Here is a 14415-nt window from a genome sequence, read left to right as displayed (position 1 = left end):
GGCAAGCTGGGGCTTGCAGTGTAAGCCGTGGTTGATGCCCCGATCGGAAACCACAATTCGGTACAGGCAGTGGCAATTTGTTGATCTTCTGCAGTGATGCATTGAGAAAACAGGTGTTGTGAGTCAAAGCATGGATTTTCTCTCTAGATCACCTGGTTACACTTCCAAGGGCCCAGAAACTGGATTTGGCACCACTTGGCAAGTCAGAACGCTCAGCAGAAGAGTCCAAGCACTGGCAGGTGAAGTCTTTGATGGCCCTGCGACTTCGTCATAGGCGACAAGCACACACAAGCCCTTGGATAACCTTGGAAAGCAGGATGTAGAAAGAAACGTCCAGTCCTTTCACACCTAGGACAGAAGCAGCAAGCAGCAAGCAGCAGGCCAGCACAGCAAAGCATTAGGCAGAGTGGCAGTCCCTCCTCCAGCATCCAGTTCTTCTTCCTGGCAGAACATCCCCAGTACAGAAATGTTCTGATTTTGGGGTGTCAGAGGTCCAATACGTATGCCCCTTTGTTATGTTAGCGGGATTTGTAGAGCGCATTACTGCCCGGAGGCCTCTAAGCACTTTTCAGTTCCAGCTCAGAGTGTCGCAGGACTGCAAAGCTACCAAGACTTGAACAACCACTTCTTTACAGCTTTTCTGAAGGGAAGGAGACTGGGCGCTATTTTTATGCAGAGAGGCAATATGTTCCATACTTTAGTTGCTTCCAGCACAATGCTCTTTCCACCTCACCGTACTTGTTTGAATTTTGGAAGTACTGCTAATTTAGCATTTACTGAATCAAGATTTCTAACAGGGAGATACCGTTTGAAGCTATGATTTAGAGAGTCTGGACCCATGTCATGAAATGCTTTATAAACTAGACCTTAAAGGTGATTCTTTGTTTAATGGGAAGCCAATGCAATGTTTTTATTTCTTGAGACACTGAGCAAAATGTGGGAATTTCTAGCAAAAGTCTAGTTGCAGCATTTCACAGGACCTGAAGTTTGTTAATGTTGTGCTTGTGAGTGGTCAGAAGCAGACTGTTACAGTAGTCTATCTTAGATAAGATTAGAGAGGTGACTAATGTCTTTTGCAATTTCGCAGATACAAAAGGCAGAATCTTTTTAATTATTCTAAGGGTATTAAAAGTGGAGGAATTAAGCTTATTTACCTGATCTGTGAAGTTAGATTTATTATCAATTATCATTCCCAAATTGCGAGCCTTTTCCACTGGAGGAGGGATAGGGCCCATGATATCTGGCCAGGCTGATGGGCCCCAAAAGGACGATCGGGGTCTTAAAAGTAGGACTTCTGTTTTTCCTGCCTTAAATGTAATGTTGTAACTGTCCATCCAATTGTGGACAGCTAGCATGCAGACATGAAATCTAAGCCCTGTGCCAGTATCATTTTTTCTTATGAAAATAACAATTTGAGTGTTGTCAGTATAGGATGTAAGGGAAAAACCAAAGCTTCTCATCAAATTAGCTAAAGGGGAAACATAAATATTAAAAAGGGTAGGGCTCAATGAGGATCTCTGGGGGACTCCACATGGAAGGGAAAAAGGATGAGAGGAAATGCTCGCCAATTTTACCACTTACTCTAGATCAGTTAAGTAGCATTTGCACAGGTCCCAAGCCAGGCCTGTGATCCCACAAGTTGATAACTTCTGCTGCCAGTTTAACTGTGTTGGGCAGGCAAGGATCATATGGAGAACCCAAAGTAGAAGTTTCCAGTAAGTTTCTAATGTCTTCATTTGTGGGGAGATAAATTCTGTCCGAATTTTAGTTGTCTCGAAGGGCGGATCGCACATATTGGTGGATGATATAGTGGGTGCTGGTTTAGAATTGAAGAATTAAAAAAAAATTGTTTCTACTTTCTCTAAAAAGAACTTTTCTAAAAAGAACTTTGCCAGAGTATCACAAAAAATTGATAGTCAGGGATTTTTTGTTGCACTTATTAGTTAATTGTGTTATTGTCTGAAAAAGTTCTTTAGACAAGTCTTTAGCTTCCTCAATCTTCTTTGTAAAGTATGATGCCTTGGCTTTCATTATAAGATCTTTAGAAATGGGTATATAGTGTTTATATTTTGCCTTCTCTTCCGCTTTATAGGCCATTCTCCATCTTCATTTCAGTTTTGTCCAATTTTACTTACACTTCCTAAGCTCCAATGAGAAACCATGGGGATGAAGGACTTTGCCATTTTATTTTAACCGTTCTAACGGGAGTTACTAGTTTTGAAGCAATTTCCAGCCACTTGTTATATTGTTTATCTGCTTCCGCAACATGATTTACAAGAACTAGGGGTGTATTCTCCAGTACTTCATTAAGATGGTCTGACTGTACATTCAGCCAAGCTCGTGAAGGGAAAGTAGATGGTGATTTCTTTATATTAGAATTAAATTGTAGATGAGACAATTCAAAAAAGACAGCTCTATGGTCAGACCATGCTACTTGAGATGTCTTTACATTGATTAGGTTAGGGTTATTAGTAAAACTTCCATCCAAGATGTGAGCCGGATGATGTGTTGATTCTTGTACTATTTGATCTAAGCCTAACACCAAGAAAGTTTGCAGAAGTGCTGCAGTATCAGGGTCTGAATTCGCCTCTAGGTGGTAACTGAAATCGCACAAAACCGGATAGTTGGTTTCCAGGATAGAATGCTATAGAAGGCTAGCTATTTCCTGAGGAAAACTTTTTCTGGGACTAGGTGGTCTATATAAGACCATACCCTTAAATGATTGTTGCTTGTTGACCTCTATAACAAAGGGTATTGTTTCTCCAAAGGAGAGGAGAGTGGGCTGGTAGCTGGATGCTAACTCTCCTCTAACAATAACTGCTTCCCATCTTTCACATTTAAGATCTCTTTCACATCTTTAGATATTAAAACCCATTGGTAGTGCTGCCTGCATATCTACATTACAGGTAGAATCAGCCCAGGTTTGAGTAAGAAAAGCTAGCGTAGCTCTATGTGCTTCTCTGAATAAGTTGAACGCACAACTGTGTTTTATTAAAGATCTGTTTTTTAGCAGAAGTAAGCAAACTTCAAAGGAAAACCTTTGTACTGCCCAGAGCCCACACACCACAGAGGGATGGAGACAGCTGTGTGTGAGAACAGGCACAGCCCCATTCAGGTGTCGGTGACAACTCCTCCCACCTTTCTAGCTCAGAAATGCCCATAAGCCTAGTGATGGCCCATCAGAATATGGAAGGCACACCTCAGCTCCCTTTGTGTAACTGTCTGGAATGAATGCAATAGCCCAAATGTCAGCCAACCAAGACATGTGTATTATACAGACTGGCAGAGGCACAGTTTGGTTAAGCAAGAAAATAGCCACCTTCTAAAAGTGCCATTTTCAACCACGCAATTTAAAAAACAACTTCATCAAAAGTTGTATTTTTAAATTGTGAGTTCAGAGACCCCAAACTCCAATCTCTATTCGCTCCAAATTGAAAATGACACTTAAAGATATTTAAAGCCAATCCCCATGTTACCCTATAGGAGAGATAATCCTTGCTATACTTAAAAACAAAATTAGCAGTATTTCACTATAAGGACATGTAAACACACCAGCACATACCTTTGGAATACACAGCGCCTTGCCCATGGGGCTGCCATGAGTCGCCTACTGAAGGGGTGACATATGTAGTAAAAGGGAATTTTTGGGCCTGCCAAGTGGGAGCACTGCCCAGGTCGAAATGGCAGTAAAAACTGCACTCACATACACTGCATTAGCAGGTCTGAGACGTGTCCAGGGCTACTCATGTGGGTGGCACAATCAGTGCTGCAGGCCCACTAATAGCATTTGATTTACAGGCCCTGGGCACACCTGGTGCACTTTACTACGGATTTAGTAGTAAATCAAATATGCCACTCGTGGATAAACCAATCACCAATACAAATTTGACAGAGAGCATATGCACTGGTTAGCAGTGGTAAAATGCCCGGAGTCCTAAAACCAACAAAAAACAGGTAGGCAAAAGGTTTGGGGATAACCCTGCAAAAAGGGCCAGATTAAACAATTCTGATGCTATTTATCTTAGTGGGAATAGATATCCAAAGAGCAGAATAATTTAGAATAAAACAAAGGAAGAAAAAACTGGAAGTTGTCAAATTCTTCAAGAGTGGTTGTACTATATTTATAATTATGAGGCCAGAATATTAAACTTATATGATGGTCAGTGCACTCTCAAACGTTCAGGCACACTATTGTTATACACTCCAGCATTCAATAAAGAAAGAATTATGTAAAAATCATTTGCATAAAGTGCACCCAAGATCTGTAATTTAATACCACCCTCAGCCAATACTATGACCTCATACAAAACATTCCAGAAGGAGTTGACAACCCTCCTGTTCCAACACCCACGACCCACTTAATGGACGCGATGGCACTCTAGACTGTAATGAGCCCAATGTTCTATGTATTACACTCACTGTTCTAACTCTGTAATCCCCACACAACAGTTTAACAGTCAGATAAACATTTCATGGCATTTTTACCATGTAACCAATAGCTTACTCTTGTATGTAAAGCGCTCAACTGTTAGGCCTGTTTCACACAATTTAAAACTGTAATTAAATAAATAAATAAATACTGTTGAAATACGCCTTGAGGGGGCCCTATACCAGGCATGTAAGCTATCTAGAAGGCTGGTACCTCCTAGTTTAAATGCCTAATGGGTGCCATACATATTCTTTCATTAATATTTAAGCAACACATGGTATGACTACATTCTTCCTGCCTCATAAATGTTTCTTAAAATCATATTACATTTAAACCCTAACTACAAGTGCAGAGAATTCTTCTTCTTGCTGTGGGTGAGCTCCAACACAGTTAAAACCTTAAAGAAAACATTGGTGTCTATCGGGAATGGCGAGTTAACTCTTGATAGCCTAGCACAAATACATAGGTCCTCCTCAGAAAAAAATCATGTGATATATGTACAACAGTACTAAAAACGTGTTTAAGGTCAATAAATAAATAAATAACTAAAAATTCCCAAACAAATTCAGTAAACATGAGTAAACCAGAATGATTAAAAAGATGCTAAAAGAGCAAACAGTTGTTAGGATAAACAGAAGTTATAATGTTTTGAAAAACTATACTGTAGCAACCAATAGTGAAAAAACACCAAGGCTAGGCAATACGATGTAGTTGACTGGACCCTAATTACCATTCATAGCTCACTTTATGGAGGAAGGATATTTAGAAGCTACAGGTTTACGTTCATCCCATTGCAGCTGATTGGTGTGGCATATTTATTATTACTTTCTATCCATTCTGTTAATAGTGGCAGTTTCCTCTTCTGTCCCACTTCTATTATGTTTGGCTTCTTCCCTCTCTGTTGGTTCCATGTGAGAATTTTATGGTTCACATGTGAGGAGAACCATAATAGAACCTCGGATCTGGCACCCAGTGACGGGCGACGGGGAGGCAAGTTACTGCATTGGCTGAACCCAAAATGGCGGTCCCTAACCCCCACTAAGCATACTGAATGGTGGATGAACTCCCATCACATCTGGTCCAACCTCCTTCGACCACAGCGCTCTTCTGAATCCTGGCAAGCACCAGGCACCCAGCAGCCCCAGTCACAACACGAAATTGAAAGGCAGGAATCACGGAGGAACCGCTGCCAGACCCCAAAATGGCGACGCCCTACCCACAATAACCAGTAAGCAGCTCCGTTGAGTAACCCAAGTCAAAAGTTTTAGGAAGGGTCTACTCACTGGATCATTGGCCTCTGAACTATTCTTCACTAGAAACGCCGACCCAGGAAGAGAGAAACAGGTCATATGACTCCATTGCCTGACCCTAAAATGGCGGCTTTCAACCCACAATTGCCCCATTCACTAACTCTGACCAATCTCTCCAACTTCAATCACCACCTTTATTGCACACTTCATCTCTCCGAACCTGGCAACAACTACACATAGACACGTGGGCCTCAACAAAATGAGCACACTCATTCCCCCCCACTTCACGGATACCTGTGCCCAGGATGGCAACCTCAGCTCAGCCTTAACCTCCATCGATCTGATAAAAGCACTAATCTCCTTCCACGGCAGCGCAATAATCCTGCACCAAGGCTACTCCCCCAGGCTCCCCAGAACAACCCTATAGCTGCGCTACCTCAAAGACAGAAGGCACGGTGGTTGCAGACCCATAATTTTCTGACGTTACTGCGTTGCCTGGCCCATGATAGCGGCCTTTGATTACCCACTACTCTCACCTACCGGACAAGCTCCAGACTCTCCTCCTTGAACCATAACACGCCAATTCTCGAACATCATCCCCTGCTCCCCAGAAAATTCCTACAGTCAGGCAGCCCCAGCACCCAGAGACACGAGTGATGTAAACCCGAGTTCATCGCCTGATATTAGCGTGATGCCTGTCCCTAAGACGGCAGACTCTGCCTATCCCTATCTCCTGTCTATCGGCTAAAGTATTGATATAAGGCAAAAGCACAGTATAAGGCACAGTCTATCGACTAAAGCACTGATAAAAGGCACAGTCTCTCAACTGATTCGCTATAAACCAATCCTCAACTGCATCCCAAGGCACCCTAGCCTATCCTCTACTGATTAACCTGCTGCAGCAAATGCCAAACACACCCTAGCAGCTCAAAACAGGTAATAGCCAAACAGGCGAAGTAGAGGTCGAAGGAGCTATCCGACCCCCTAACCAGACATTATGCCATCCACTACACCAACAGCCATTAGCCCCACTTCACTTAACTACCTCAAACCTCATGGCCCGAACTCGTTCTCCATCATTTCCCACCCAAACTTCTCCTCAAAAGCGAGAAGAAACTTCAAACATAGACTGATTAGGCAACACCCAGAAACACTATTCGCGGACATATTCCACTGCTCCTCCAAAGGCAAGCTGAAAATGGATCTCATTTTTTACACGGACAGACCGGAAAATTGGAACTCCATTCTCAGATCACATCTCCACATATCCAGAACAACTAACATGCCTCACAGCTGCAAACTGACGATTTTCTCCCTAACCGCCCTTCCCGCAGAGGCAAGACCTCTGTGACCATCTACCCCAATGGCACAGTCATGATCCAAGCTAACAACAACAACCTTGACGCATTTTACTCCCTCTACCCCTCGCTATGCAGCACTCCCTCCCACACACGTCTCCCCCTCCTGACCAACTCCCTACCCTTTGACAGATCGACCCACCACGAAACACCACAAACCAATCCCACGACCAATGCCAACAATGCCAACCTCCCCCCCTTGACATCAACCCCCACCCCATCCTCCCCGTGCCAAACACGCACAGCACATACCCCATCTGCAACACAAACCGGTGGTACGACACAACTGAGGCTCTCCAACCCCAGGCCGACCGCTGCTTACCCACTCCCCCTCACTGTACCACCCCCAACCAACCACTTTCATCCCCAACCCCCAATCTATGACTCCCAGCACCCCCTCTTTACCCACATGCAAGAGGACGCCAACATCACTTCGTGAATCCTCACTCCCCTTGCCAACGGCGACCCATACTGGTAACACGGACATCATGTACACCAATTTCCAGCATAACATGGACAAGCTCTTCCCTTCTCGAGACCACCCCGCACAGAATGGCCACACCCCCGCCTCTAGTGAGACGACGCAGCCTCTCGCTCTACTAGAAAGCCAACTAGTAGAAACTATAATCATGGGCCTTAACGAAATCTTAATGAACCTCAACACACTTCGAGAGGCCAGTCCATGCCCTCACCAGACTCGCATATTCTCCAGCACCACACCTCCAAGGCCTTCCAAGGCTCTTGGACCTAGTTGCAACTCATCTCCCTCCTAAACGAGACACAGAGATCCAAAAGAACAAGAGCTGCTATGTCCATGAGCGAAGCGTTGGACCTTGCCTCCTCGTACGACTCTCCCCCCACTATCACCCCAAAATCCAAGATCCAGGTCATCACAGGTCTAAGAAGAGACCACTCCCCACCTAGAGCTTCAAGACCCCCAGCCTGCCTCGCTAACATTCCCAGGGCCCCACTAATGATGAACCTCAAAAACGGGAGGACCTCCACCAACTGCATGCTCATAAACTGCAGATCAGCCACCAAAAATGCAACAGAGCTAGCAGAAACCATACTTACCCATGACATCGACATCACTTTCATCAATGAGACATGGCTAAATGAGTTCTCCTCTCCAATCACGGACATGCTGATAGCACCAGGCTTTGCAATCATCAACAAAGACAGAAAAAAACAGCGAGGTGGGGGTGTTGAAATCATACACAAGAACAACATCTTTGTGACGGAAACCAACACCTTCAATTACAACACCTTTGAATGTCTAACCACCAATAGCAAGACAAGCAACAACAAAACACTATTCTGCCACCTCCTCTACCATCTGCCTGGCAACACCTCCGCATTTGGAGATCACTTGTCTGACCTGATGACTCACTGTTCACTCCGGGACACCAACAACCATATTCTAGGGGACCTCAACCTTCACTGAAACGAGGAAAACGACTCGCTAATCCAAACACTGAACGAGCTCCTACACAATAACAACCTCACCCAACACTGCACAGAGGAAACCCACAACAGAGGATCAACCCTAGATGCCATCATTGCCCAACCAGACACAGTCACCATCGACCATATCCTGCCCGTTGACTGGTCTGACCACCACATCATCTTATTCCACTTCAACCAAATGATCCCAGACCAGTCCCCTACACAAGACCCACCCCCCCCCCACTGGGTGAGAAATCTAACTCAGATTCCCCTGGTTGACTTGGAGGAAAGGTTACGCTCACTTCTTCCCACCTCCACAGAGGTTCTCAACACAACAGAATTCACATCTCACTACAACACATCTATGACAGACATTCTAGACGAAATAGCGCCACTGAAACTAAAAAGAACTAGAAACATCCCATCTAGATCCTGGTTTAACACAGACATAAACTCCGAACGAAGACAACTAAGAGCCGCAGAAAGACTCTGGCGGAACAACCCGTCCACAATCCTCCGCAACCAGCTCAAATCAATACGCAAGAAGTACAAAAAACACATCAAGAATGAAAAGACTTCCTTCTTCTGCAATGCTTTGGACAATGCAAAAAATAGACCCAAGGAACTCTTCAACGTTATCAGACAACAAACTTCCAAAACCCCTTCATCCTCAGTTCAGGCCTCCAAAGACCTGTGTGAGAACTCCGCCAACTTCTTTCAACGACAAAATCACCAAGATTGAACTCTCCCTAGACGACAACCGCAAACCCCCTTACAAGAGCGCGTCCAGGAACAGAAGCCTCCACACCGAAGCTCCCCCCAAAACACTGGAAATCCTTCAACCCCATCTCCGAAGCAGAGATACTCAAAATGATCTCCACCTCCAAACCCTCATCACACGCCTTGGATCCTATACCGGTCCAGCTGGCCAAAAAACTCAAACTCTCCCTAGCCGCGCACTGGACCAAGATCATTAACAGTTCCCTAAGAACCGGAGTCGTACCGGACTGCCTCAAAGTTGGCCAAGTCCCGCCATTAGTGATCTGAATAACTTCAGGCCCGTCTCCAATCTTCCTCTCCTAGCTAAAATCCTGGAAAGGTGTGTTCTCCAATTGACTCAACACCTAGACTGCATTAACCTTCTAGACCCTCATCAATTAGGCTTCAGAAAAGGCTGTAGCACGGAGACAGCGATCCTCAATGTCATTAACGATTTACACATGTCTCTCGATATGGAACAATGCTCCTTACTCATACTCCTGGACTTATCAGCTGCCTTCGACACGGTTGACCACAACTTACTCATCAAGGTACTGCAAGAAAGGGTAGGTGCAGAATAGGTGGTTTTAAACTGGTTCTCCTCTTTTCTCCAGAACCACACCCAAAGAATCAAAATCAGAAACTTCTCTTCTCACCTACACCCTGTCAACAGGGGTGTCCCCCAATGATCTGTTCTCTCCCCACAACTGTTCAACATCTACATGGAACCCCTCACCTCTTACTCAAAAACAAAAGCATCCCCTTCCACCTATACGCAGACGACATCCAGATCTATCTTGAAACCTCCTCCATTGATGACATTCACAGAATCAATGGCACTCTAAGAAAAGTCCAACACTGGCTATCACGAAATCACCTGAAACTCAACAAGGACAAAACAGAAATCCTCCTCATCTCCAACAAAGAGGTGAACCCCCAAATCACTGAATGGATAAAAGCAATTGATGCTCCCAACGGCAATCTCACCCTGACGGACTCTGTAAAATCATTGGGAATCACCCTGGACCCAAAACTAGACATGCAAAAGACATCAAGAACACTGCAAAGAGCGCCTTCCTCAACCTGAAGCTACTCGAAAAAATAAAACCCTTCATCCCGCCCAACGACCTTAAACAAGCTACTCAATCTCTGGTGCTGTCGAGACTAGACTACGGGAATGATTCCCTCACAGGCACAGAAAAATCCCACTAAGCTCCCCTCAGAACAACTCTCAATGCAGCAGCCAGAATGGTCAATGGAGTAAGGAAATATGACCACATCTTGCCCGCACTCAGAGAGCTAAAATGGCTCCCAGTTGAAATGCGTGCCAACTGCAGAATGGCCTGCCTCACGCATAAAGCCTTGCACACAGGGAAACCCACTTACCTGGACTTAAGAAGGCCGGTCAGACAAGGAGCCTCAGGAGCACCAATAATCTACTTCTCATACCTCCAAAAACCCGCAAACAAAAAAGCGCTTCCCGTTCCTTCTCTGGAAACACGCCCAAAATCTGGAACTTCATCCCAGTCCCTATCAGGACTACCCCCTCCTTCATACAACTCAAAAAACAGCTCATAGAGCTCTTCCTCAACCGCTCTCTGCGAAAGGGATAGCTGTTGCCGAAAAGCTCAAGCCTGCACGCTGCACGACACAGACACTTTGTCATTAAGACTTCTACCTGACTGATTCTGAAACCTCCTGAGGCGGAAAGCCGGGAGTAGCATTAGCGATAGCATTTCTTTTAATTGTGTGATATTGTATTTTTAAATTGCTCACCGAATCTTTGGCAGTACGCTTCGGATCCAGGCATCCCCGCACAGCGGAGTCAACGCTGACAAGGGCAACGCCTCTTTGTTGACGCCATTGCATTGCAGTCCAGCTCATTGGGCCACGAGACACGCCTACCTGTGCTGGCCACGCCCCCCACTCGGATAAAAGCGCGCGCTGACTTAAATGCCGCACTGATTCTGAAACCTCCTGAGGCGGAAAGCCGGGAGTAGCATTAGCGATAGCATTTCTTTTAATTGTGTGATATTGTATTTTTAAATTGCTCACCGAATCTTTGGCAGTACGCTTCGGATCCAGGCATCCCCGCACAGCGGAGTCAACGCTGACACGGGCAACGCCTCTCTGTTGACGCCATTGCATTGCAGTCGAGCTCATTGGGCCACGAGACACGCCTACCTGTGCTGGCCACGCCCCCCACTCGGATAAAAGCGCGCGCTGACTTAAATGCCGCACTGATTCTGAAACCTCCTGAGGCGGAAAGCCGGGAGTAGCATTAGCGATAGCATTTCTTTTAATTGTGTGATATTGTATTTTTAAATTGCTCACCGAATCTTTGGCAGTACGCTTCGGATCCAGGCATCCCCGCACAGCGGAGTCAACGCTGACACGGGCAACGCCTCTCTGTTGACGCCATTGCATTGCAGTCGAGCTCATTGAGCCACGAGACACGCCTACCTGTGCTGGCCACGCCCCCCACTCGGATAAAAGCGCGCGCTGACTTAAACGCCGCACTGATTCTGAAACCTCCTGAGGCGGAAAGCCGGGAGTAGCATTAGCGATAGCATTTCTTTTAATTGTGTGATATTGTATTTTTAAATTGCTCACCGAATCTTTGGCAGTACGCTTCGGATCCAGGCATCCCCGCACAGCGGAGTCAACGCTGACACGGGCAACGCCTCTCTGTTGACGCCATTGCATTGCAGTCGAGCTCATTGGGCCACGAGACACGCCTACCTGTGCTGGCCACGCCCCCCACTCGGATAAAAGCGCGTGCTGACTTAAACGCCGCACTGATTCTGAAACCTCCTGAGGCGGAAAGCCGGGAGTAGCATTAGCGATAGCATTTCTTTTAATTGTGTGATATTGTATTTTTAAATTGCTCACCGAATCTTTGGCAGTACGCTTCGGATCCAGGCATCCCCGCACAGCGGAGTCAACGCTGACACGGGCAACACCTCTCTGTTGACGCCATTGCATTGCAGTCGAGCTCATTGGGTCACGAGACACGCCTACCTGTGCTGGCCACACCCCCCCTTCACATCCCAGCAATCCCATAAAGCATGTGCCTCTGCAGGAAGCGCAGCGGACGAGCACAGCGGGCGCGCTGATGGCGCGCCGAAGGCACGCTTAAGGCAAGCTCGTCTGCGCTCGTCCGCGCTAGGCAGAGCACAGAGCCAGACACTATAAATAATGGCATCCCCGTTATACACAGATACTCAAGGGATACTTTGCTACGCCTGAACAGTGAGGTAAAAAGCTCATGTCAACACTCTCTAATCGGGGATAGTCCCTCTAACTACTGCCATCATTATCCGTACAAATGTATACCCACCGCTTCTCAACTCCGCCCATCCACCACTCTGCATTTGGCCTTGATTAATTGCAGATCACTTCCTAAGCACTCAATAGAAATCTACCATACCTTAGAAAGTCGTAAGTTAGATGTTCTTTTTCTAACAGAAACCTGGCTGGGACCAGACTCTGACCCAGACATCGTCAATTCCCTTCCCCCCGGCTTCCTAATACAACACGTGGACCGCTCCAAAGGGAAGGGAGGGGGTATTGCCATAGTTTATAAAGATCACCTGTCTTGCCGAATGCAGGGCAGCCCCCTCCGTGACTGTGAAAATATCTTATTTTCCATTCAAGTTTCCCCATGTAGATCTCTATCTGGAATTCTCATCTATCGCCCCCCACGACCCATGGGCCAGTTCAGTGAATCTCTCATGGAACATGTTTGCACACTTTCCGCTACCCATTCCACTTTCGTGATCCTAGGAGACCTGAATATACATTTTGATAAAGAGGAACTTAAACCAGCCTCCGATTTGATAGCAGACCTTGAAACCCTTCAGCTTAGGCTACAAAGCAGACAACCAACCCACTCATTGGGCCACCTGTTAGATCCTATCTTTTCTAACATCAATGATCTAACTATCTCAGACCCTATTCCGGTACCATGGTGTGACCATTTCTTAATATCGCTAAATTGGCAATTATTTAACACCTTATGTTCCAAGCCTGCATCTAAAAAACCCACTCGTCCCTGGGCGGCTCAAGATTCAGAAAAATGGAGGGCAAACCTAGAGCGCTCCCCCCCTAATCTTACCTCTAACCCTACGCTTGCAGATATAGAGTTTTCAAAATGGATAGGAGAGGCACTTGACATAACTCTCCCCAAAAAACTTTCCTGTAAACCCCGAGCTAAAATTTCCTCCCCATGGTTTACCCAGGAATTGCGAATCCTTAAAAAAATCTGTAAGAAATCGGAAAGAGACTGGAGGAAAAATTTTGACCTCACTAAAAAAGCTGAATACAAACTGGCCATCCTTACCTATAAAAAAGCACTTAAAACCGCCCAAGTTAAATATTTTGAGGAAAAAATCACATCCTCTTCTAATTCATCTAGGGAGACATTCCAAATTGCTAAAAAACTTCTTAAAGCACTGGACCCTCCCCCTCTAGTAGAGCCATCAGCCAATCAATGTAATGAACTCGCGGAATTTTTTGATTCCAAGATCAGAAACATTCTCAACTCTCTCCCGTCACAATCATCTGACGTCCCCTCCATCTCTAACTTGCCTACTCTTCTTCCCCATGTTACAACTCACCAACTGTCCCACTTCACTCCCTTGACAGTAGAAACTCTCTCTCCAATATTACACTCAATCAAAAGTGGATCTCCACTTGATCCCGCACCATTTAATATCTTGAGGTTAGTTGCGCCTACCATTCTTCCTTTTTTGACGAATTTGATCAATATCTCGCTCATACACAGCGTCGTCCCACCAAGTTGGAAAAAAACAATTGTCAAAGCCCTTATTAAGAAATCTCACCTTGACCCCCTTGAACTAGGCAATTTCCGGCCGATCTCCTTGCTCCCAGGCAATAGTAAGATAGCCGAAAAATATGTTAATTACCAACTTTCAAAATACCTAGAATCGAATGGTCTTCTGGAGCAGTCCCAGACGGGATTTAGGCCCGGACAGAGTACTGAAACTGCGATGTTGGCGGTTGTCGAAGAAGCAAGAAAAATCATCGACTCAGGGGGATCAGTGGCAGTGATCCTCCTAGATTTGAGCGCAGCCTTCGACACCGTCAACCATCCTATACTGGTCCACAGGCTTAGAGATCTTGGAGTTGCAGGAACGGCCTTGTCCTGCTT

At 45.7% G+C, this 14415-nt stretch overlaps 1 protein-coding gene across 1 annotated transcript in view; it reads right to left on the bottom strand.

Moving 5' to 3' along the window:
- Window positions 1-14415, bottom strand: part of ABCA13 (ATP binding cassette subfamily A member 13) — a 2655493-nt gene that overhangs the window by 263258 nt on the left and 2377820 nt on the right. The window lies entirely within an intron of this gene.

Source organism: Triturus cristatus, chromosome 5_2 (genome assembly GCF_964204655.1).
Source record: "Triturus cristatus chromosome 5_2, aTriCri1.1, whole genome shotgun sequence".
NCBI classification, from domain to species: domain Eukaryota; kingdom Metazoa; phylum Chordata; class Amphibia; order Caudata; family Salamandridae; genus Triturus; species Triturus cristatus.
The sequence above is the reverse complement of the archived record's forward strand: the minus strand, read 5'-3'. Positions and strand labels throughout refer to the sequence as shown.